Here is a 23113-nt window from a genome sequence, read left to right on the forward strand (position 1 = left end):
CTGACACAGAACGCTACGTAGTGGGCGGATAGTGCGTGACACGATAACATTTGCACTTCACACGGTCGAAATTCTGTCACACAACTCAAGCAGCTGTTTCAGCATTCACATACACTGGTGTTCAGCACAGCGCATGTTGTAGGTGCCGGATTAAGAAACCTCTTTGAGAATATGGTCCAGATCGGATGCTGCAACTAGCAAGTGCGGCAAGACCTCAGTAGGTGGCGGGGTGCAGACCTGCTTCCATGTGCGGCCTGTTGGTCTAGGGGTATGATTCCTGCTTTGGGTGCAGGAGGTCCCGGGTTCAAATCCCGGACAGGCCCTACTTTTCACTTTCGCGACAACCAAGCACTACGATAAACTTGCGATTCTCTGAAAGTAAGCCATGCAACAGGACAAACTGCATGTCGGGCCACCGGCCCATCAGACTCTCAGGTGCGTCTTGCGGAAAGCAATCTACGTGCCAGGATTAAGCCGTCTTCGCTTACTTATATCTATACGTAAAGACTGGCACGTACAACGATTCTATTAGTTTCCCAGGAACTAGTACATCGCATGCAAGTTTGTTAAATGCATGCGCATGCAGCACACAAAAGGGAGAGATGTCTTTCCTGCTGGGAGAAACAGCTGAGGTCGTCTTCTCGCAGTTGAACCCCTTACGACCCGTTATTAATCCTAGTAGCAAAAGCATAAGCATTTGCAGCGTTCCCCATTCACGTGTGGACTGCAATTAACAATTTGCATTACATGATCGTAGCTAAAATTCTGCATATACAATTCCAACTACCGGCTCGTACTCATTTCTAGAAACGATCGCAAAACACAGCGCCAGGTTCCACCGAGACTCGAACTCGGATCGCTGGATTCAAAGTCCAGAGTGCTAACCATTACACCATGGAACCGGATGCCTGCAGCGGTCTTAAATTCAGTAGCATCATGTAATTAAGCAGATAAGATGCGATGTTATTACATGTAGCGTACTCAGGAAGTGTTTGCGTGGCAAATGAACCAACCAAGTAGGCTGGAAGTGGAAGGAGCACCTTCGAATGTAGCGAGAATTCTTGCCAGTATTCGTACATGAAGTGATGTCGAAGGCTCAGGTAACCAAAATCGCCGAACAGCCACTTTCGTATGGTGGATGCTTTGTGCTGGAAGCAGCCTAGCTATGAAAACAGCTATGGACACAGAGTACCGTCGAAAACTGCGTGCTGACACAGAACGCTACGTAGTGGGCGGATAGTGCGTGACACGATAACATTTGCACTTCACACGGTCGAAATTCTGTCACACAACTCAAGCAGCTGTTTCAGCATTCACATACACTGGTGTTCAGCACAGCGCATGTTGTAGGTGCCGGATTAAGAAACCTCTTTGAGAATATGGTCCAGATCGGATGCTGCAACTAGCAAGTGCGGCAAGACCTCAGTAGGTGGCGGGGTGCAGACCTGCTTCCATGTGCGGCCTGTTGGTCTAGGGGTATGATTCCTGCTTTGGGTGCAGGAGGTCCCGGATTCAAATCCCGGACAGGCTCTACTTTTCACTTTCGCGACAACCAAGCACTACGATAAACTTGCGATTCTCTGAAAGTAAGCCATGCAACAGGACAAACTGCATGTCGTGCCACCGGCCCATCAGACCCTCAGGTGCGTCTTGTGGAAAGCAATCTACCTGTCAGGATTAAGCCGTCTTCGCTTACTTATACCTATACGTAAAGACTGGCACGTACAACGATTCTATTAGTTTCCCAGGAACTAGTACTTCGCATGCAAGTTTGTTAAATGCATGCGCATGCAGCACACAAAAGGGTGAGATGTCTTTCTTGCTGGGAGAAACAGCTGAGGTCGTCTTCTCGCAGTTGATCCCCTTACGTCCCGTTATTAATCCTATTAGCAAAATCATAAGCATTTGCAGCGTTCCCCATTCACGTGTAGACTGCAATTACCAATTGCATATACAACTCCAACTACCGGCTCGTACTCATTTCTAGAAACGATCGCAAAACACAGCGCCAGGTTCCACCGAGACTCGAACTCGGATCGCTGGATTCAAAGTCCAGAGTGCTAACCATTACACCATGGAACCGGATGCCTGCAGCGGTCTTAAATTCAGTAGCATCATGTAATTAAGCAGATAAGATGCGATGTTATTACATGTAGCGTCCTCAGGAAGTGTTTGCGTGGCAAATGAACCAACCAAGTAGGCTGGAAGTGGAAGGAGCACCTTCGAATGTAGCGAGAATTCTTGCCAGTATTCGTACATGAAGTGATGTCGAAGGCTCAGGTAACCAAAATCGCCGAACAGCCACTTTCGTATGGTGGATGCTTTGTGCTGGAAGCAGCCTAGCTATGAAAACAGCTATGGACACAGAGTACCGTCGAAAACTGCGTGCTGACACAGAACGCTACGTAGTGGGCGGATAGTGCGTGACACGATAACATTTGCACTTCACACGGTCGAAATTCTGTCACACAACTCAAGCAGCTGTTTCAGCATTCACATACACTGGTGTTCAGCACAGCGCATGTTGTAGGTGCCGGATTAAGAAACCTCTTTGAGAATATGGTCCAGATCGGATGCTGCAACTAGCAAGTGCGGCAAGACCTCAGTAGGTGGCGGGGTGCAGACCTGCTTCCATGTGCGGCCTGTTGGTCTAGGGGTATGATACCTGCTTTGGGTGCAGGAGGTCCCGGGTTCAAATCCCGGACAGGCCCTACTTTTCACTTTCGCGACAACCAAGCACTACGATAAACTTGCGATTCTCTGAAAGTAAGCCATGCAACAGGACAAACTGCATGTCGTGCCACCGGCCCATCAGACCCTCAGGTGCGTCTTGTGGAAAGCAATCTACCTGTCAGGATTAAGCCGTCTTCGCTTACTTATACCTATACGTAAAGACTGGCACGTACAACGATTCTATTAGTTTCCCAGGAACTAGTACTTCGCATGCAAGTTTGTTAAATGCATGCGCATGCAGCACACAAAAGGGTGAGATGTCTTTCTTGCTGGGAGAAACAGCTGAGGTCGTCTTCTCGCAGTTGATCCCCTTACGTCCCGTTATTAATCCTATTAGCAAAATCATAAGCATTTGCAGCGTTCCCCATTCACGTGTAGACTGCAATTACCAATTGCATATACAACTCCAACTACCGGCTCGTACTCATTTCTAGAAACGATCGCAAAACACAGCGCCAGGTTCCACCGAGACTCGAACTCGGATCGCTGGATTCAAAGTCCAGAGTGCTAACCATTACACCATGGAACCGGATGCCTGCAGCGGTCTTAAATTCAGTAGCATCATGTAATTAAGCAGATAAGATGCGATGTTATTACATGTAGCGTCCTCAGGAAGTGTTTGCGTGGCAAATGAACCAACCAAGTAGGCTGGAAGTGGAAGGAGCACCTTCGAATGTAGCGAGAATTCTTGCCAGTATTCGTACATGAAGTGATGTCGAAGGCTCAGGTAACCAAAATCCCCGAACAGCCACTTTCGTATGGTGGATGCTTTGTGCTGGAAGCAGCCTAGCTATGAAAACAGCTATGGACACAGAGTACCGTCGAAAACTGCGTGCTGACACAGAACGCTACGTAGTGGGCGGATAGTGCGTGACACGATAACATTTGCACTTCACACGGTCGAAATTCTGTCACACAACTCAAGCAGCTGTTTCAGCATTCACATACACTGGTGTTCAGCACAGCGCATGTTGTAGGTGCCGGATTAAGAAACCTATTTAAGAATATGGTCCAGATCGGATGCTGCAACTAGCAAGTGCGGCAAGACCTCAGTAGGTGGCGGGGTGCAGACCTGCTTCCATGTGCGGCCTGTTGGTCTAGGGGTATGATTCCTGCTTTGGGTGCAGGAGGTCCCGGGTTCAAATCCCGGACAGGCCCTACTTTTCACTTTCGCGACAACCAAGCACTACGATAAACTTGCGATTCTCTGAAAGTAAGCCATGCAACAGGACAAACTGCATGTCGGGCCACCGGCCCATCAGACTCTCAGGTGCGTCTTGCGGAAAGCAATCTACGTGCCAGGATTAAGCCGTCTTCGCTTACTTATATCTATACGTAAAGACTGGCACGTACAACGATTCTATTAGTTTCCCAGGAACTAGTACATCGCATGCAAGTTTGTTAAATGCATGCGCATGCAGCACACAAAAGGGAGAGATGTCTTTCCTGCTGGGAGAAACAGCTGAGGTCGTCTTCTCGCAGTTGATCCCCTTACGTCCCGTTATTAATCCTAGTAGCAAAATCATAAGCATTTGCAGCGTTCCCCATTCACGTGTGGACTGCAATTACCAATTGCATATACAACTCCAACTACCGGCTCGTACTCATTTCTAGAAACGATCGCAAAACACAGCGCCAGGTTCCACCGAGACTCGAACTCGGATCGCTGGATTCAAAGTCCAGAGTGCTAACCATTACACCATGGAACCGGATGCCTGCAGCGGTCTTAAATTCAGTAGCATCATGTAATTAAGCAGATAAGATGCAATGTTATTACATGTAGCGTCCTCAGGAAGTGTTTGCGTGGCAAATGAACCAACCAAGTAGGCTGGAAGTGGAAGGAGCACCTTCGAATGTAGCGAGAATTCTTGCCAGTATTCGTACATGAAGTGATGTCGAAGGCTCAGGTAACCAAAATCGCCGAACAGCCACTTTCGTATGGTGGATGCTTTGTGCTGGAAGCAGCCTAGCTATGAAAACAGCTATGGACACAGAGTACCGTCGAAAACTGCGTGCTGACACAGAACGCTACGTAGTGGGCGGATAGTGCGTGACACGATAACATTTGCACTTCACACGGTCGAAATTCTGTCACACAACTCAAGCAGCTGTTTCAGCATTCACATACACTGGTGTTCAGCACAGCGCATGTTGTAGGTGCCGGATTAAGAAACCTCTTTGAGAATATGGTCCAGATCGGATGCTGCAACTAGCAAGTGCGGCAAGACCTCAGTAGGTGGCGGGGTGCAGACCTGCTTCCATGTGCGGCCTGTTGGTCTAGGGGTATGATTCCTGCTTTGGGTGCAGGAGGTCCCGGATTCAAATCCCGGACAGGCTCTACTTTTCACTTTCGCGACAACCAAGCACTACGATAAACTTGCGATTCTCTGAAAGTAAGCCATGCAACAGGACAAACTGCATGTCGTGCCACCGGCCCATCAGACCCTCAGGTGCGTCTTGTGGAAAGCAATCTACCTGTCAGGATTAAGCCGTCTTCGCTTACTTATACCTATACGTAAAGACTGGCACGTACAACGATTCTATTAGTTTCCCAGGAACTAGTACTTCGCATGCAAGTTTGTTAAATGCATGCGCATGCAGCACACAAAAGGGTGAGATGTCTTTCTTGCTGGGAGAAACAGCTGAGGTCGTCTTCTCGCAGTTGATCCCCTTACGTCCCGTTATTAATCCTATTAGCAAAATCATAAGCATTTGCAGCGTTCCCCATTCACGTGTGGACTGCAATTACCAATTGCATATACAACTCCAACTACCGGCTCGTACTCATTTCTAGAAACGATCGCAAAACACAGCGCCAGGTTCCACCGAGACTCGAACTCGGATCGCTGGATTCAAAGTCCAGAGTGCTAACCATTACACCATGGAACCGGATGCCTGCAGCGGTCTTAAATTCAGTAGCATCATGTAATTAAGCAGATAAGATGCGATGTTATTACATGTAGCGTACTCAGGAAGTGTTTGCGTGGCAAATGAACCAACCAAGTAGGCTGGAAGTGGAAGGAGCACCTTCGAATGTAGCGAGAATTCTTGCCAGTATTCGTACATGAAGTGATGTCGAAGGCTCAGGTAACCAAAATCGCCGAACAGCCACTTTCGTATGGTGGATGCTTTGTGCTGGAAGCAGCCTAGCTATGAAAACAGCTATGGACACAGAGTACCGTCGAAAACTGCGTGCTGACACAGAACGCTACGTAGTGGGCGGATAGTGCGTGACACGATAACATTTGCACTTCACACGGTCGAAATTCTGTCACACAACTCAAGCAGCTGTTTCAGCATTCACATACACTGGTGTTCAGCACAGCGCATGTTGTAGGTGCCGGATTAAGAAACCTCTTTGAGAATATGGTCCAGATCGGATGCTGCAACTAGCAAGTGCGGCAAGACCTCAGTAGGTGGCGGGGTGCAGACCTGCTTCCATGTGCGGCCTGTTGGTCTAGGGGTATGATTCCTGCTTTGGGTGCAGGAGGTCCCGGGTTCAAATCCCGGACAGGCCCTACTTTTCACTTTCGCGACAACCAAGCACTACGATAAACTTGCGATTCTCTGAAAGTAAGCCATGCAACAGGACAAACTGCATGTCGTGCCACCGGCCCATCAGACCCTCAGGTGCGTCTTGTGGAAAGCAATCTACCTGTCAGGATTAAGCCGTCTTCGCTTACTTATACCTATACGTAAAGACTGGCACGTACAACGATTCTATTAGTTTCCCAGGAACTAGTACTTCGCATGCAAGTGTGTTAAATGCATGCGCATGCAGCACACAAAAGGGTGAGATGTCTTTCTTGCTGGGAGAAACAGCTGAGGTCGTCTTCTCGCAGTTGATCCCCTTACGTCCCGTTATTAATCCTATTAGCAAAATCATAAGCATTTGCAGCGTTCCCCATTCACGTTTGGACTGCAATTACCAATTGCATATACAACTCCAACTACCGGCTCGTACTCATTTCTAGAAACGATCGCAAAACACAGCGCCAGGTTCCACCGAGACTCGAACTCGGATCGCTGGATTCAAAGTCCAGAGTGCTAACCATTACACCATGGAACCGGATGCCTGCAGCGGTCTTAAATTCAGTAGCATCATGTAATTAAGCAGATAAGATGCGATGTTATTACATGTAGCGTACTCAGGAAGTGTTTGCGTGGCAAATGAACCAACCAAGTAGGCTGGAAGTGGAAGGAGCACCTTCGAATGTAGCGAGAATTCTTGCCAGTATTCGTACATGAAGTGATGTCGAAGGCTCAGGTAACCAAAATCGCCGAACAGCCACTTTCGTATGGTGGATGCTTTGTGCTGGAAGCAGCCTAGCTATGAAAACAGCTATGGACACAGAGTACCGTCGAAAACTGCGTGCTGACACAGAACGCTACGTAGTGGGCGGATAGTGCGTGACACGATAACATTTGCACTTCACACGGTCGAAATTCTGTCACACAACTCAAGCAGCTGTTTCAGCATTCACATACACTGGTGTTCAGCACAGCGCATGTTGTAGGTGCCGGATTAAGAAACCTCTTTGAGAATATGGTCCAGATCGGATGCTGCAACTAGCAAGTGCGGCAAGACCTCAGTAGGTGGCGGGGTGCAGACCTGCTTCCATGTGCGGCCTGTTGGTCTAGGGGTATGATTCCTGCTTTGGGTGCAGGAGGTCCCGGATTCAAATCCCGGACAGGCTCTACTTTTCACTTTCGCGACAACCAAGCACTACGATAAACTTGCGATTCTCTGAAAGTAAGCCATGCAACAGGACAAACTGCATGTCGTGCCACCGGCCCATCAGACCCTCAGGTGCGTCTTGTGGAAAGCAATCTACCTGTCAGGATTAAGCCGTCTTCGCTTACTTATACCTATACGTAAAGACTGGCACGTACAACGATTCTATTAGTTTCCCAGGAACTAGTACTTCGCATGCAAGTTTGTTAAATGCATGCGCATGCAGCACACAAAAGGGTGAGATGTCTTTCTTGCTGGGAGAAACAGCTGAGGTCGTCTTCTCGCAGTTGATCCCCTTACGTCCCGTTATTAATCCTATTAGCAAAATCATAAGCATTTGCAGCGTTCCCCATTCACGTGTAGACTGCAATTACCAATTGCATATACAACTCCAACTACCGGCTCGTACTCATTTCTAGAAACGATCGCAAAACACAGCGCCAGGTTCCACCGAGACTCGAACTCGGATCGCTGGATTCAAAGTCCAGAGTGCTAACCATTACACCATGGAACCGGATGCCTGCAGCGGTCTTAAATTCAGTAGCATCATGTAATTAAGCAGATAAGATGCGATGTTATTACATGTAGCGTCCTCAGGAAGAGTTTGCGTGGCAAATGAACCAACCAAGTAGGCTGGAAGGAGCACCTTCGAATGTAGCGAGAATTCTTGCCAGTATTCGTACATGAAGTGATGTCGAAGGCTCAGGTAACCAAAATCGCCGAACAGCCACTTTCGTATGGTGGATGCTTTGTGCTGGAAGCAGCCTAGCTATGAAAACAGCTATGGACACAGAGTACCGTCGAAAACTGCGTGCTGACACAGAACGCTACGTAGTGGGCGGATAGTGCGTGACACGATAACATTTGCACTTCACACGGTCGAAATTCTGTCACACAACTCAAGCAGCTGTTTCAGCATTCACATACACTGGTGTTCAGCACAGCGCATGTTGTAGGTGCCGGATTAAGAAACCTCTTTGAGAATATGGTCCAGATCGGATGCTGCAACTAGCAAGTGCGGCAAGACCTCAGTAGGTGGCGGGGTGCAGACCTGCTTCCATGTGCGGCCTGTTGGTCTAGGGGTATGATTCCTGCTTTGGGTGCAGGAGGTCCCGGGTTCAAATCCCGGACAGGCCCTACTTTTCACTTTCGCGACAACCAAGCACTACGATAAACTTGCGATTCTCTGAAAGTAAGCCATGCAACAGGACAAACTGCATGTCGGGCCACCGGCCCATCAGACTCTCAGGTGCGTCTTGCGGAAAGCAATCTACGTGCCAGGATTAAGCCGTCTTCGCTTACTTATATCTATACGTAAAGACTGGCACGTACAACGATTCTATTAGTTTCCCAGGAACTAGTACATCGCATGCAAGTTTGTTAAATGCATGCGCATGCAGCACACAAAAGGGTGAGATGTCTTTCCTGCTGGGAGAAACAGCTGAGGTCGTCTTCTCGCAGTTGAACCCCTTACGACCCGTTATTAATCCTAGTAGCAAAAGCATAAGCATTTGCAGCGTTCCCCATTCACGTGTGGACTGCAATTAACAAAAATTCTACAAATACAATTCCAACTACCGGCTCGTACTCATTTCTAGAAACGATCGCAAAACACAGCGCCAGGTTCCACCGAGACTCGAACTCGGATCGCTGGATTCAAAGTCCAGAGTGCTAACCATTACACCATGGAACCGGATGCCTGCAGCGGTCTTAAATTCAGTAGCATCATGTAATTAAGCAGATAAGATGCGATGTTATTACATGTAGCGTCCTCAGGAAGTGTTTGCGTGGCAAATGAACCAACCAAGTAGGCTGGAAGTGGAAGGAGCACCTTCGAATGTAGCGAGAATTCTTGCCAGTATTCGTACATGAAGTGATGTCGAAGGCTCAGGTAACCAAAATCGCCGAACAGCCACTTTCGTATGGTGGATGCTTTGTGCTGGAAGCAGCCTAGCTATGAAAACAGCTATGGACACAGAGTACCGTCGAAAACTGCGTGCTGACACAGAACGCTACGTAGTGGGCGGATAGTGCGTGACACGATAACATTTGCACTTCACACGGTCGAAATTCTGTCACACAACTCAAGCAGCTGTTTCAGCATTCACATACACTGGTGTTCAGCACAGCGCATGTTGTAGGTGCCGGATTAAGAAACCTCTTTGAGAATATGGTCCAGATCGGATGCTGCAACTAGCAAGTGCGGCAAGACCTCAGTAGGTGGCGGGGTGCAGACCTGCTTCCATGTGCGGCCCGTCCAGTTCCGCTTCAGACGGCGTGCTGTGAGGACGTGTTAGCGCTCCGCTTAGCTGCTGTGTTTCGAAGTCGTGACTAATTCTTGTTGCTCTTCGTTCAGTGTGTGTTAGTGTTTTGTGTCGTTGTCCTTGTGTAGTCGACGTCTCTTTTGTTTCTTTCTTGAAAGCGGTTTTGGCCGCTGTTTATCTGCTGAAATGTCTACCATGTTTCCCAGGAAGCTTACTGTGCGATTTGGTTTTGACAAGTCTACCCGGTATGTACAACCCAGCTCACTGGAAATTCACGACTGGATTGTTGATGTTGTTGGCCTCACATCTGATCAGATACATACGGCTTACTATGATCTGGAACAATACTGTTTCTATGTCAAGCTGCTCTCACCTTTGGTGCTGGAACGGATCTTAAACAAATTTGATGGGGAAGCTGAATTCCGACACCGTGACAATTCGGTGAGTAAGGTCACAGTTTCTAATGCTGATGTTGATTACAAGCATGTGCGTGTTTTTAACTTGCCCCCCGAGGTTGACAACTGTTATTTAAAAGATGTTCTTTCTAAGTATGGGGATATCAAGCTAATTAGGAATGAACGGTGGTCCAGCCAACACCGGTTGCAATGCTTTAGCGGTGTGCGTTCGGTCGACATGCATGTCAAGCATAATATTCCCTCTCATGTTCAAGTTTGCGGATATAAAGCGCATGTTATGTACAGTGGACAGACTTTGACCTGTCATGTCTGTAATGAGAGTGGACATATGAGGCAGGATTGTCCGAAACGGGTCTTTGTTTTGCAAACCCACTTACAGCAGCGAAAAAAGTTAACTCTGGCCGACCTTGTGAAGGAAACTTCTGTGTCAGATGGGTCAAGTTCCTCCATCCCGGACAAAGATGAAGATAGGGCGCAGCATCGTGCTGCTGACTTTCCACCGCTAGCGCGAAAGGAGACTTCAGACTCTTCTGTTGTTCAAAGTAGTGTCGTTACTCACAAGAGACGCCGCACGTACGATAGCGGTAGTGCAGACGAAGATGACATTAATGTGGCTAAGACTTCTGTCGATGGCACTTCGCAACCGCTGTTTGAGATTCCGGGCTCCGAACATTCCATGCTTTCGGTTTGTAGCGCCAATTCTCCGGTGACAGTTGCAAAGTTGGATCCATTACCCGTAAACGAACAGGCCGCGGTAGCTTCAGTACCACGCCTGTCACCTGAGGCATGTCAACCGATGCAGACCGACCGACCGACCGATGTTGACACCGTTTGTAGCCAGGTCGTGGACATGCGTGAGCGTCAACAGCTGGCTACGTCACCGCCTCAGCCCGACAACAAACAAACGGAAGGTTCCACTGTTGATAACCACTCCGCTCCCGAAAGAGAATGTGGAAGAGATAGGACGCCGGAAGTAGTTTTGCAGTCTGAGCAACCACCGTGTGCAGCGGAGGAGGAGCTGGCACCTGACGTCAGCTCCGATCCTCCTACCCCGCCTTCCGCTGCGAATTTCTCAACGGGAGGTTGGCGCCGCCACTCGGTGAAACCAAATGTCAATGTTGTTCGCAGGAAGCCTAAAAAGAAAGGTTCCCACGCCGATGCTGACGCACCTTCCAAGTCAGATTCTCACGAAGGTTCTGGCGTGGAATGATGGCTTGATAGTTGGTTAGATATCTCCGTGCTTCATGTTGCAATCCTACACGCTTTCCACCCTCAATATTAACAGGATCCAGTCGGATTTAAAACTCGCTGCTCTCAAACAGTTTCTCTACGACTCAGCGACTGACATCGCCTTTCTTCAGGAGGTTGTCTCGCCCCGCCTCGACTTTCCCGGATTTGTAGGTTTTTACAATGTTTCACCGGAAGCGCACGTCGGTACTGCCATTTTAGTTCGGGAAGGCATTCCAGTACAAACAGTTGAAACGTTAGAGTCGGGGAGAGGGATTGGACTTACAATAGCAGGGGTCACTTTTGTCAATTTATATGCACCCTCTGGTAGTAGTCACCGGGCAGCACGAGCCGCATTCTTCAAAGACGATATCATTTACCTTTTGCGGCGAAATCCCTCACCACTGATACTCGGTGGTGACTTTAATTGTGTTCTGGGCCGCAAAGATCAGACTCCTAATTTTAATTATTCTGGTGAGCTGCGACGCCTTGTTGCTGACCTCAAACTGCACGATGTGTGGGAGGTAAAATACCCCACACTGGTGAAATTTACTCATACCGTTGCCAACTCTTCTAGCAGAATCGACAGAATTTATGTTTCGGATGATTTAAAAAGCAACGTAACACACGCTGAAACTGTTCCCGTCATTTTCTCCGACCATAGTGCGTTGTTAACATGTCTCAATCTGCCACAACAACCTACTCGCCGAGTACGCAACCAGTGGCATCTCAATGTTTCTCTATTGTCGGACACAGAATTAGAAGACGAAATAGCTGCTGCATGGGTGCTGTGTCTCCGTTCACTTCACAACTTTCGAAGTGTGATTGAATGGTGGACCAGACGGGCGAAGCCAAAGATCAGGAGTGTTTTAATATCCTTTAGTATCCGCAGGGCTAGGGAACGGAAAACCACCGTCGAGTTCTATTACAGTGTGCTACGGGATCTTTATGATCAGGCGGGAGCAGTGACGACACGCCTGAAAGATGTCAAACTGATAAAAGCCAAATTACTGCGCTTGAAACGTCAAGAACTGGAGGGCCTTAAGGTACGGTCCAAAGCGAAATCCGTCATTGCAGATGAGACTGCTGCCTTGTATCATCTTATTCGCGACAGCAAAACTAGGCGAGGCACTTTCATAGACGAACTTCAACTCGAGGATGGTACCAAAATCAGCACGCAGCGGGGAATACTCCAGGAAATCTCCGCTTACTATTCAAACATGTATGCACCGGGGGATACAAATGTGGACGATTATGACGAACTTTTTGGCTCTCATACTCCACAACTTACGGGAGATGACAATGACGCTATTTCTTCGACTGTCGAAAATGATGATGTTTACGCCGTAATCTGCAATTCTGCCGTTAACAAATCGCCAGGACCTGACGGCCTCCCCGTTGAATTCTATAAAAGGTTTTGGCATTTAATAGGAGATAAGTTCACCCAACTAATCAATGAAGTCTTACGGGGAACACCGGTGCCAGCAGAATTCAAACAGTGCAAAATTGTACTTCTCCCGAAGAACAAGGGTTGCAAACGTTTAACTAACCTCCGACCGATTTCACTTTTGAACTCTGATTATAAACTTCTCGCTCGAGTACTCCATCACCGCATTATGCCGCTCACCGCTAAAATCATTTGCCCCCAACAGACTTGTGCCTTTAAGAAGACCATCCTACAAACTGCTGCTTTATACCGGGACGTCGTTGCCCTGACTCACGCATGCAATATTAAATGTGGACTGCTTTTTGTCGATTTCCACAAAGCGTTTGATCGGGTCGATCATCCGTATCTGATAGAGACGTTGCGCCGGATGGGATTTCTTGCCACCTCCATAGCCGTCATCAAGAACGTGGCGATGGGAATCACAGCACAACTCTCTGTTAATTGCCAGTTGACGCAGCGCATTGAAATACGACGAGGCGTCCCACAAGGCAGTCCCTTGTCAATGCTGCTTTTTGTTCTTTCTCTCGAACCCTTTTTACGACAGCTACGATGTCGGCTCACCGGACTTACAGTTTCAGGAATGAAAACTGTGGTGGGCGCATATGCGGATGACGTTGGCGTCATCATTAGAAATCAGGCGGATGTGTCACACCTCGAGTTGGCGCTCGCGGCCTATTGTTCGGCATCCGGTGCGAGGCAGAACGTTCAAAAAAGTAAATTTCTAAACCTCAAGGGGCTTGCCCAGTTGCGCATTGCGTGGGCGACTCCTGTCCATCAACATAAAGCTATTGGAATAGTCCTGACGACATCCATTTTCCGAATGATCTCGATAGATTGGCGCGAGGTTTTACGGACTATCCAGGGGGCATTGATTGCCAATCACTCCCGCTGCCTGGACCAATTTCAAAGGGTTCGCTTATTAAACACTTATATCTTGTCCAAGGCTTACTACACTGCACAGATTTTCCCTCTTCCCGCCATGATAGCAAAGGCCATTATGTCCCGCTTAACAAATTTTTTGTGGCGTGGGGAAATATTTCGTGTCTCGGGCAAGACAGCAATTCTGGATCCTTGTAAAGGGGGCCTGGGATTGACGGACATTAACTGTAAAGCAATGGCATTATATGTCAACAGAACATTAACTATCATGTCCAACTCCCCGGAATGCCTCACGGCGAAGTTGTACAATATAGTCCGGCCGCAAAGTGTCGACCCCCCAGTCCATCTTCAGCACATCAGTTTTAAACTTAAACATATAAGGAACTTTTATCTTGAGTGCAGCTACATCAGCAAAGAACTTTTACGGTCGCCGACAGTCACGGCGAAAGCGATTTTAGCAGAACGGCAACAGCTGCACAGGAACAATGTCATAGAATCCAAGTTCCCTGGATTCGCATGGGACGTCGTCTGGAAAAATATTAGTTGTTCGGTTCTTTCGAGTGATGCACGGACAGCGTGGTACAAAGTTATCCATAATCTCATCTGTACTAATGAACGTCTCTTCGGAATAGGGTTAAGTGACACAAACCTCTGTGGCAAATGTCACCTTGTCGACACTGTGTGTCATCGATATACGTGTGGCGGCCATAATTACAACTGGCAGTGGATCAGAGAGAAACTTGCCCTCATCACCAGGACCGCTGCGCCCACTTTTACCCCTCAGCATTTGTACCGCCCCGCTGATCGCTACTTCCCTCAGACGAAAAACAATACAGTGATCTGGCTCAAGGGGAAGTTCACCAGTTACATTTTTAACAACGTTGGAGGCGACAATCACCTTGAATTTTTAATGTATATGGAAACAGAATTTGCAAAGATGCTCCAGTACCCGGCTCATAAGAAGACATTTGGTAATATGCTCCACATTGTTTTCGAAAGGATGGGAATAGGCTAGTGACCACTGATTGTCTTTCATGGTGACATGGGAGGGGTTTGGAGCGCGAAGTACTGGCAGTGCCGCGAATAGGCCCCACTGCTTTTGCGGCGCGTCTCTGACCCCGACCTCCGTCACCAGGCGCACAAGAGAAAGGATTCACTCCCGACGATTTTACAGCCGGTTTTACATTACCAAACAAATAAAGAAATAAAAAAAGGGGTATGATTCAAAAAAGAAAAAAAAAAGTGGATAAGGCGTCGGACTTCGGATTAAAAAAAAAAAAAAAGTCGTAGAGCATTCGAAAAAAAAAAAACATAAAAAAAAAAATGGATAAGGCGTCGGACTTCGGATCCGAAGATTGCAGGTTCGAATCCTGTCAAAATTAAAAAAAAAAAAAATGGTGTAACGGTTAGCACTCTGGACTCTGAATCCAGCGATCCGAGTTCGAATCTCGGTGGAACCTTCGTAAAAAAAAAAAAAAAAAAAAAAAAAAAAAAAAAAAAAGTTGGTAGAGCGGTGGACTGTAGTGGGCGATTCACAGTTATCCATAGGTCGCTGGTTCAAATCCGGCCTAAAAAAAAAAAAAAAAAAAAAAAAAGTTGGTCTAGGGGTATGATTCCTGCTTTGGGTGCAGGAGATCCCGGGTTCAAATCCCGGACAGGCCCTACTTTTCACTTTCGCGACAACCAAGCACTACGATAAACTTGCGATTCTCTGAAAGTAAGCCATGCAACAGGACAAACTGCATGTCGGGCCACCGGCCCATCAGACTCTCAGGTGCGTCTTGCGGAAAGCAATCTACGTGCCAGGATTAAGCCGTCTTCGCTTACTTATATCTATACGTAAAGACTGGCACGTACAACGATTCTATTAGTTTCCCAGGAACTAGTACATCGCATGCAAGTTTGTTAAATGCATGCGCATGCAGCACACAAAAGGGTGAGATGTCTTTCCTGCTGGGAGAAACAGCTGAGGTCGTCTTCTCGCAGTTGAACCCCTTACGACCCGTTATTAATCCTGGTAGCAAAAGCATAAGCATTTGCAGCGTTCCCCATTCACGTGTGGACTGCAATTAACAATTTGCATTACATGATCGTAGCTAAAATTCTGCATATACAATTCCAACTACCGGCTCGTACTCATTTCTAGAAACGATTGCAAAACACAGCGCCAGGTTCCACCGAGACTCGAACTCGGATCGCTGGATTCAAAGTCCAGAGTGCTAACCATTACACCATGGAACCGGATGCCTGCAGCGGTCTTAAATTCAGTAGCATCATGTAATTAAGCAGATAAGATGCGATGTTATTACATGTAGCGTCCTCAGGAAGAGTTTGCGTGGCAAATGAACCAACCAAGTAGGCTGGAAGGAGCACCTTCGAATGTAGCGAGAATTCTTGCCAGTATTCGTACATGAAGTGATGTCGAAGGCTCAGGTAACCAAAATCGCCGAACAGCCACTTTCGTATGGTGGATGCTTTGTGCTGGAAGCAGCCTAGCTATGAAAACAGCTATGGACACAGAGTACCGTCGAAAACTGCGTGCTGACACAGAACGCTACGTAGTGGGCGGATAGTGCGTGACACGATAACATTTGCACTTCACACGGTCGAAATTCTGTCACACAACTCAAGCAGCTGTTTCAGCATTCACATACACTGGTGTTCAGCACAGCGCATGTTGTAGGTGCCGGATTAAGAAACCTCTTTGAGAATATGGTCCAGATCGGATGCTGCAACTAGCAAGTGCGGCAAGACCTCAGTAGGTGGCGGGGTGCAGGCCTGCTTCCATGTGCGGCCTGTTGGTCTAGGGGTATGATTCCTGCTTTGGGTGCAGGAGGTCCCGGGTTCAAATCCCGGACAGGCCCTACTTTTCACTTTCGCGACAACCAAGCACTACGATAAACTTGCGATTCTCTGAAAGTAAGCCATGCAACAGGACAAACTGCATGTCGGGCCACCGGCCCATCAGACTCTCAGGTGCGTCTTGCGGAAAGCAATCTACGTGCCAGGATTAAGCCGTCTTCGCTTACTTATATCTATACGTAAAGACTGGCACGTACAACGATTCTATTAGTTTCCCAGGAACTAGTACATCGCATGCAAGTTTGTTAAATGCATGCGCATGCAGCACACAAAAGGGTGAGATGTCTTTCCTGCTGGGAGAAACAGCTGAGGTCGTCTTCTCGCAGTTGAACCCCTTACGACCCGTTATTAATCCTAGTAGCAAAAGCATAAGCATTTGCAGCGTTCCCCATTCACGTGTGGACTGCAATTAACAAAAATTCTGCAAATACAATTCCAACTACCGGCTCGTACTCATTTCTAGAAACGATCGCAAAACACAGCGCCAGGTTCCACCGAGACTCGAACTCGGATCGCTGGATTCAAAGTCCAGAGTGCTAACCATTACACCATTTTTTTTTTATTTTTTTTTTATTTTTTTTTACGCCTTATCCATTGTTTTTATTATTTTCCAACTTTTTTTTTTTTTTTTTTTTCAGTAATAGGCAGGGGGAGGCAAAGCGGGCAGGGGTCAAAAATAATCTGAGGCCTGGCCGCAATGTCTCCACCATACCCATCACTGATTTTCGACCTTGTCCCTCCTATGGTCCAAAAATACAACTGCCGCCTTTGGCAATTTTTTAAAATGTATTTAATTTTTTTTTTTTTTTTTTTTTTGTAATTTGTGTTTCCTCTTTTTTGTATGGTTTTTTATATTATCATGATTAAATGAAAAGAATTCTTTCTTGAAATAAGTAATTGCCCTTCATGTGCATGAAATGAAAAATATAACTCAATCTTCTACCTGTTGTTCCTTTCATTTTTTTTAAGTTTTTTTTTTTTATTTATTTTTTATCAGTTGTCGTTTTTGACCATTTTGTCATAATGGAAAATCAACAAAAATGAAAGTATAAGAAATGAAACACACAATGCTTCTGCACATAGTAATATATTCACTCAATACTGTGTGCTTTAGGTTGATGGTTATTAGCCTATTCCCATTCTATCAAATATAATTTGTAGCATATTACCATATTTCTTCTTGTGGTCCGCATAAGTACGTATTTTGTGGTATTTGCACTGTAAGTATATCTGGAAATCTGTAACGGTGTCAGTTCCAGCGTCATGAGTTACGTAAGTTACATAATTTCCCAGGAGCCAATAAACAGCATTATTCTTCGTCTCTGGAAAATAACGGTCTTGTGGTCTGTGCAGCACTGACAGCGAGATGTACTGTGGTGAAGACCTTGTAATGAGAGCTATTTGCACTTTGAGCCAATTCCAGATATGTATATTGCCGCCGCAAGTGTATCTGTGGATAATTGTGTCCACTAGTCGACATCGTTGACATAGATCGGTGTCACTGAGGCCAATTTCATATAATCTTTCGTTGGTGCTAATGATATTATTAACGGCTTTGTACCATGCTGTTCTTATGTCAGAAGATAAAACTTTTAAATTGATGTTTTGCCAGATAGCAGTCCAGTGTATGTGAGGAAACTGTCTCTCTACTTTATTCTTTCCTTCACATGTCTGCCAGAGCCGCATAATGTCTTTTGACGTTAGGTGACGTAGCCGTGTAACTTCGTCCCTCAAGTAGCTAAGTTCAATATAAAAGGCTCGCACGTGCTGGAGACGATTGTTAATGTTTTGCACATCAATAGGAGGCTGCAGGCTGCGAGGTTTGAGAATTTCAAAAAGTCGGCTTGAAATACTTTCCGGTACTTCTCTAATGATAGTTAGTTGCCTTTTGACGAAGAGGGCAGAGGCTTTGTTGGTAATATTGATTAGACCTAAACCACCATTTCTGGGATGTAAGGTGGCCACTTTGGCGGTTACTCGAAACAGTTCTCCTTTCCACAGAAAATTTGTGATTCTGGACGTTATGTTCCTGGCTACCATTTTGGGTAGTGGAAAGAGCTGAGCAGTGTGATATGCTGTAGCTAAGATACACGTGTTGATGTACTTAATCCTCTGAATCTGATTCATGTTCCGTGATAAATTTTCCATTATAGCACCCTGCACTTTCCGTGCCGCAGCTTTCCAATTCAACGCAGTCATTTTCATTGGGCATGCGGTTAATGTAACACCAAGCGTCGTATGCTGCCTGACCAGCTTTGCCCACTCTACGTTTATGTGCTCAAAACCCCTAAGATGTAAAATTTTGCTTTTCTTTTCATTTGAATTTGCCCCAGACGCACTGCAGTAAGTCTGAATCACTGCAGCTAACGTAGCTACATCGTCATTATTTCTGATTTGACGTCTACATCATCAGCATAAGCTTTTATAGCTGTTTTGCACCCTGACAGTGTTATTCCTGTTAATTTATCGTGAATACGTTTAAGAAATGGGTCCAGTGAAATGGCAAAGAGTGACATAGAAAGGGGGCTTCCCTGAGGAACACCGCGTCGTATTTGAAATTTTCTCGTAGCCTGACTGTTAACTGCTATGCATGCGTTTATTCCTGTCGCCACGTTTTTTATTACGTTTAAGGCTCGTTCTTGGAAACCAAGCTTTTTTAACGTCTTGAAGAGGTAGAGATGATTCACGAGATCGAATGCTTTATGGAAATCCAGGAAAACCAGGGCACATTTGATGTTAGTGACTGAAGTGATTGCAATTATATCCCGAAATTCCGCTAAATTATGAAACAGAGTTTTACCTGCAATGCAGTGTTGATACGGACTAATCAGTCTACTTGCTAAGGATGAAATTTTCTTGTTGAGAATTCTTGCTACTATTTTATAGTCCGCATTGAGCAACGAAATCGGTCGGAAGTTAGTAAGATCTGTGTGTCCTTTAGTTTTGGGGATAAGGACTATTTTACTTTCTTTAAATTCAGAGGGTAACATTGCGCCCTGAAGAACTTCATTTACAATCGCTGTAATTGTCCCTCCCACTATCGGCCAATAGTGGACATAAAATTCTGCTGGTAGACCATCAGGACCCGGGGATTTTTTCAGAGGGGAGTTACACAGAGTCTCATAAACGTCCTCATTACATACGTGCGACAGGAAGGTAACGTTGTCATCATCCGTCAGCTGTGGCACAAGAAAGTCGAGGAAATCATCAATAGATTCCTCGCAGCTGGAATTTTCAGAATATAATTTATCGAAGTAGCGATAGATCTCATTCAGAATCTCCTTCTGTGTCCTAAGACTTGTACCATTCGGCGTCCGTAATTCGTCGATAAGCATTGTTCTTCTGTTTTTAGCGTGCTTCAGAAGGTGGTATAGGGAAGTTGTTTCGTCGTCTGATACAGATTTCGCCTTGGATTTTATTTTAAGTCCTTCCAGTTGATGCCTCTTAATGCTAAGTAATTTAGCCTTAATTTTTTTGATATCTGTCAGGCGAAGATGTGAACCAGATGTTTGACCATATAGCTCTCTGAGTACTGAGTAATAGAACTCTATAGTGTTTTTAAGATCTCTGGCCCTCTGAAAGCTATATTGCATGATCGTCTTCCTAAGTTTCGGCTTTGTCATTTTTGTCCACCAGTCTATGGTAGTCGCGTATCTAGGAAGAGCACGCAGGCACAACGCCCATGCGTCTTTTATCTGATCTTCTAATTCACGGTCTGGTAACAGCGAGACATTTAAATTCCACTGGTTTTTGAAGCGGCGGATTGGCTGCGCTTGTAAATTGATACAGGCCAACACACCGGAATGGTCCGAAAAGTAGACAGGAATTGTTTCTGTTTTCAATAGAGCTGTTTCGAGATTTTCGGTAATGTAGAATCTATCGAGTCTACTGCATGCATTGGATGTTGCATAAGTGTACTCGACAATAGCAGGGTGTTTGCATTCCCAAGCATCCTTTAGCTTTAAGCTAGTAACGAGATGTTTTAATTCAGCAGAATAATTAAAATTCGGACTCTGATCTTTCCTGTTGAGGACGCAATTAAAATCACCTCCCATTATAAGGCGACTGGGGTTTTTGCGTAATAAATATATTACCTCGTCTTTAAAAAATCGTGTTCTGTCAGATCTATGTGAGCTGCCGGAAGGGGCATACAAGTTAATAAGGGACACGTCATAAATCTTGAGCCCTATTCCCCTTCCAGATTCCAGTCGTTCTACTTCCGTTACTGGAATCCCATCTCGGATTAAAAAAGCTGTCCCCACGCTAGTTTCGTGGGAGACATTTAGGTGAGCAACATACCCGGGAATATTTAAATCCGACGTGACAACTTCCTGCAGCAGGGCTATATCAGTTCCCGAATCATATAAAAATTCTTTTAGCGCTGCTATTTTCAATGCCGACCGTATTTTATTAATGTTGACAGTAGCAATGGTATAACACTGGGTCATTGCGCTATTACTCGTTGGATGTGAGGACAGTGAATAAATAACATGCTACTAAATTATTACTTAGGAGACACAGAAAATTTAGACAGAACAGAACGTCCCATTGAGAGGTTGCAAATTACAGTATTGGTGCGGTCTAGGTTTGAGATTTTCCTCCTGAGTCAGTAGAAGATTGATTATCAGGAAGTTCCTCAGGAGATTCTTTCAATGACCCGTGCCTGACAGTTTCGTAACGCACATTATGGGGTTGCGTGGTACCTTTCGCGCTCTTTAACTTCGCTTGATTACGAGGAGCATTGACATTCGGTTGCGGCTTTATCTTCCTTCGTGGGGCATCCGAAGGCTCTGTAACGGGTTTTGTGGTGGTCGGTTGCGACGCCGATCCTGTCGGGTCGTCCAACTGTAAGACACGGCCGGTACTGCTTAGTCCTGTCGTGTGATCTGTACCGTTCGGGGAAGCACTAGCCGTTACAGAGGGTTGAGCCAGACACACTAATTGTTGCTCGTGATTGTCAGAAATGGCTCTGAGCACTATGGGACTCAACATCTTAGGTCATAAGTCCCCTAGAACTTAGAACTACTTAAACCTAACTAACCTAAGGACATCACACACACCCATGCCCGAGGCAGGATTCGAACCTGCGACCGTAGCAGTCCCGCGGTTCCGGACTGCAGCGCCAGAACCACTAGACCACCGCGGCCGGCGATTGTCAGAAGTCTGCTCGTCTGTGCAAACTGTGTCGCCTCCTGATGGTTCGCGGTTATTGCTAGAAACATCCCCGTCTTCGCAGTTTCCCACCAACTGTTTACGTTCTGATTGATTACAAGCTTCCATCTGTATTTCCTGGAGGTGTGGCATTACCTCCTCCTCGCATTGTTTTTGTTTGCGCACGGAGTGAGATTTGTCAGACAACTCGTCGTCAGAACAGCTATCAGTTATCTCATGGGGCCGTTTTTTTGTCTGCAATTCGGAGGATGCGGGGGTATCAAGATCAGCCTTTTTATCTAAACATGGAAATTGAGTAATATCATTGACGGATAAATCAGAGTGGTTTGCTTGGGCAGTATCCACACCCAACGGGACTGATACATTATTTGGCAAGACATCGTTTAGGGTAAGTTTCTGGCGTTGCGTTAGGTTACTTTTCAATACAAAAACCCGCCGCGGACAATCCTGTCTAAAGTGACCAGACTCATTACAAACATGACAGGTCGGTACTTGACCTGAATACACAATTTGCGCCTTGTAGCCATTTACAAATATATGAGACGGAATATTGGTCTTGATGTCCATCTCCACAGATCGAATTCCGTTAAAACACTGTAGTTTGTAGTGACGAGACCAACGTTCATTATTAACAGATTTAACGTCACCATACTTGCAAAGCGCATCCTTAATTAAATCATTATCAATTTCAATAGGTAAGTTAAGCACGCGAACGGTAGTGTAAACAATATCAGCTCGCCAGATCCGAACTTTGCTCTTCGAGCCGTCTCTGTGAATGAATTCTACTTCACTACCCCACTTTGCTAAAAGTCTATCTATCGTCACCGAGCTCTCAAACTTAACAAAAATACAGTATTTATCATTGTCTAACTGCATGGTATGGACGGAATCAGAGTTGACACCAATTACCTCAGTTATCCAATCGTGTATTTCCAGTGACGTTGGCTGAATATGACGGGTTTCCTTGTCGAAAGCGAAGACCAGTGTGTTTTTCCTGACGTTCGTAGACATGATTCAGAACAGGGATGAAACTCCGGTTAAAAAACCGAAATTCCGGTGAGAGACAGAACGGTGATGAACAGCCAAACACTGACAAAGATACACAAACACGAAGATGAACGGACAGACAGCAAAGACGACAACAGCAGAACACCTATGTAAACAACACAATCGGAGCGCAGCAGTACACACACACCATGGAACCGGATGCCTGCAGCGGTCTTAAATTCAGTAGCATCATGTAATTAAGCAGATAAGATGCGATGTTATTACATGTAGCGTCCTCAGGAAGTGTTTGCGTGGCAAATGAACCAACCAAGTAGGCTGGAAGTGGAAGGAGCACCTTCGAATGTAGCGAGAATTCTTGCCAGTATTCGTA

At 46.2% G+C, this 23113-nt stretch overlaps 18 non-coding genes across 18 annotated transcripts; 9 read left to right on the forward strand and 9 right to left on the reverse strand.

Moving 5' to 3' along the window:
• Positions 1-251: 251 nt before the first annotated feature.
• On the forward strand, positions 252-323 carry Trnap-ugg (transfer RNA proline (anticodon UGG)). Its single transcript has one exon. It is a non-coding gene; the product is annotated as a tRNA-Pro (tRNA).
• A 507-nt stretch (positions 324-830) lies between these two features.
• Positions 831-902, reverse strand: Trnaq-uug (transfer RNA glutamine (anticodon UUG)). The gene has a single exon. It is a non-coding gene; the product is annotated as a tRNA-Gln (tRNA).
• Positions 903-1459: 557 nt separating this feature from the next.
• On the forward strand, positions 1460-1531 carry Trnap-ugg (transfer RNA proline (anticodon UGG)). The gene has a single exon. It is a non-coding gene; the product is annotated as a tRNA-Pro (tRNA).
• Positions 1532-2010: 479 nt separating this feature from the next.
• Positions 2011-2082, reverse strand: Trnaq-uug (transfer RNA glutamine (anticodon UUG)). Its single transcript has one exon. It is a non-coding gene; the product is annotated as a tRNA-Gln (tRNA).
• Positions 2083-2639: 557 nt separating this feature from the next.
• Positions 2640-2711, forward strand: Trnap-ugg (transfer RNA proline (anticodon UGG)). Its single transcript has one exon. It is a non-coding gene; the product is annotated as a tRNA-Pro (tRNA).
• A 479-nt stretch (positions 2712-3190) lies between these two features.
• On the reverse strand, positions 3191-3262 carry Trnaq-uug (transfer RNA glutamine (anticodon UUG)). Its single transcript has one exon. It is a non-coding gene; the product is annotated as a tRNA-Gln (tRNA).
• Positions 3263-3819: 557 nt separating this feature from the next.
• Positions 3820-3891, forward strand: Trnap-ugg (transfer RNA proline (anticodon UGG)). The gene has a single exon. It is a non-coding gene; the product is annotated as a tRNA-Pro (tRNA).
• Positions 3892-4370: 479 nt separating this feature from the next.
• On the reverse strand, positions 4371-4442 carry Trnaq-uug (transfer RNA glutamine (anticodon UUG)). The gene has a single exon. It is a non-coding gene; the product is annotated as a tRNA-Gln (tRNA).
• A 557-nt stretch (positions 4443-4999) lies between these two features.
• On the forward strand, positions 5000-5071 carry Trnap-ugg (transfer RNA proline (anticodon UGG)). Its single transcript has one exon. It is a non-coding gene; the product is annotated as a tRNA-Pro (tRNA).
• Positions 5072-5550: 479 nt separating this feature from the next.
• Positions 5551-5622, reverse strand: Trnaq-uug (transfer RNA glutamine (anticodon UUG)). The gene has a single exon. It is a non-coding gene; the product is annotated as a tRNA-Gln (tRNA).
• Positions 5623-6179: 557 nt separating this feature from the next.
• On the forward strand, positions 6180-6251 carry Trnap-ugg (transfer RNA proline (anticodon UGG)). The gene has a single exon. It is a non-coding gene; the product is annotated as a tRNA-Pro (tRNA).
• Positions 6252-6730: 479 nt separating this feature from the next.
• On the reverse strand, positions 6731-6802 carry Trnaq-uug (transfer RNA glutamine (anticodon UUG)). The gene has a single exon. It is a non-coding gene; the product is annotated as a tRNA-Gln (tRNA).
• Positions 6803-7359: 557 nt separating this feature from the next.
• On the forward strand, positions 7360-7431 carry Trnap-ugg (transfer RNA proline (anticodon UGG)). Its single transcript has one exon. It is a non-coding gene; the product is annotated as a tRNA-Pro (tRNA).
• A 479-nt stretch (positions 7432-7910) lies between these two features.
• Positions 7911-7982, reverse strand: Trnaq-uug (transfer RNA glutamine (anticodon UUG)). Its single transcript has one exon. It is a non-coding gene; the product is annotated as a tRNA-Gln (tRNA).
• A 551-nt stretch (positions 7983-8533) lies between these two features.
• Positions 8534-8605, forward strand: Trnap-ugg (transfer RNA proline (anticodon UGG)). The gene has a single exon. It is a non-coding gene; the product is annotated as a tRNA-Pro (tRNA).
• A 484-nt stretch (positions 8606-9089) lies between these two features.
• Positions 9090-9161, reverse strand: Trnaq-uug (transfer RNA glutamine (anticodon UUG)). Its single transcript has one exon. It is a non-coding gene; the product is annotated as a tRNA-Gln (tRNA).
• A 6709-nt stretch (positions 9162-15870) lies between these two features.
• Positions 15871-15942, reverse strand: Trnaq-uug (transfer RNA glutamine (anticodon UUG)). The gene has a single exon. It is a non-coding gene; the product is annotated as a tRNA-Gln (tRNA).
• Positions 15943-16493: 551 nt separating this feature from the next.
• Trnap-ugg (transfer RNA proline (anticodon UGG)) lies at positions 16494-16565 on the forward strand. The gene has a single exon. It is a non-coding gene; the product is annotated as a tRNA-Pro (tRNA).
• Positions 16566-23113: the final 6548 nt, after the last annotated feature.

This window comes from Schistocerca nitens, chromosome 2 (genome assembly GCF_023898315.1).
Source record: "Schistocerca nitens isolate TAMUIC-IGC-003100 chromosome 2, iqSchNite1.1, whole genome shotgun sequence".
Classification (NCBI taxonomy): Eukaryota; Metazoa; Arthropoda; class Insecta; order Orthoptera; family Acrididae; genus Schistocerca; species Schistocerca nitens.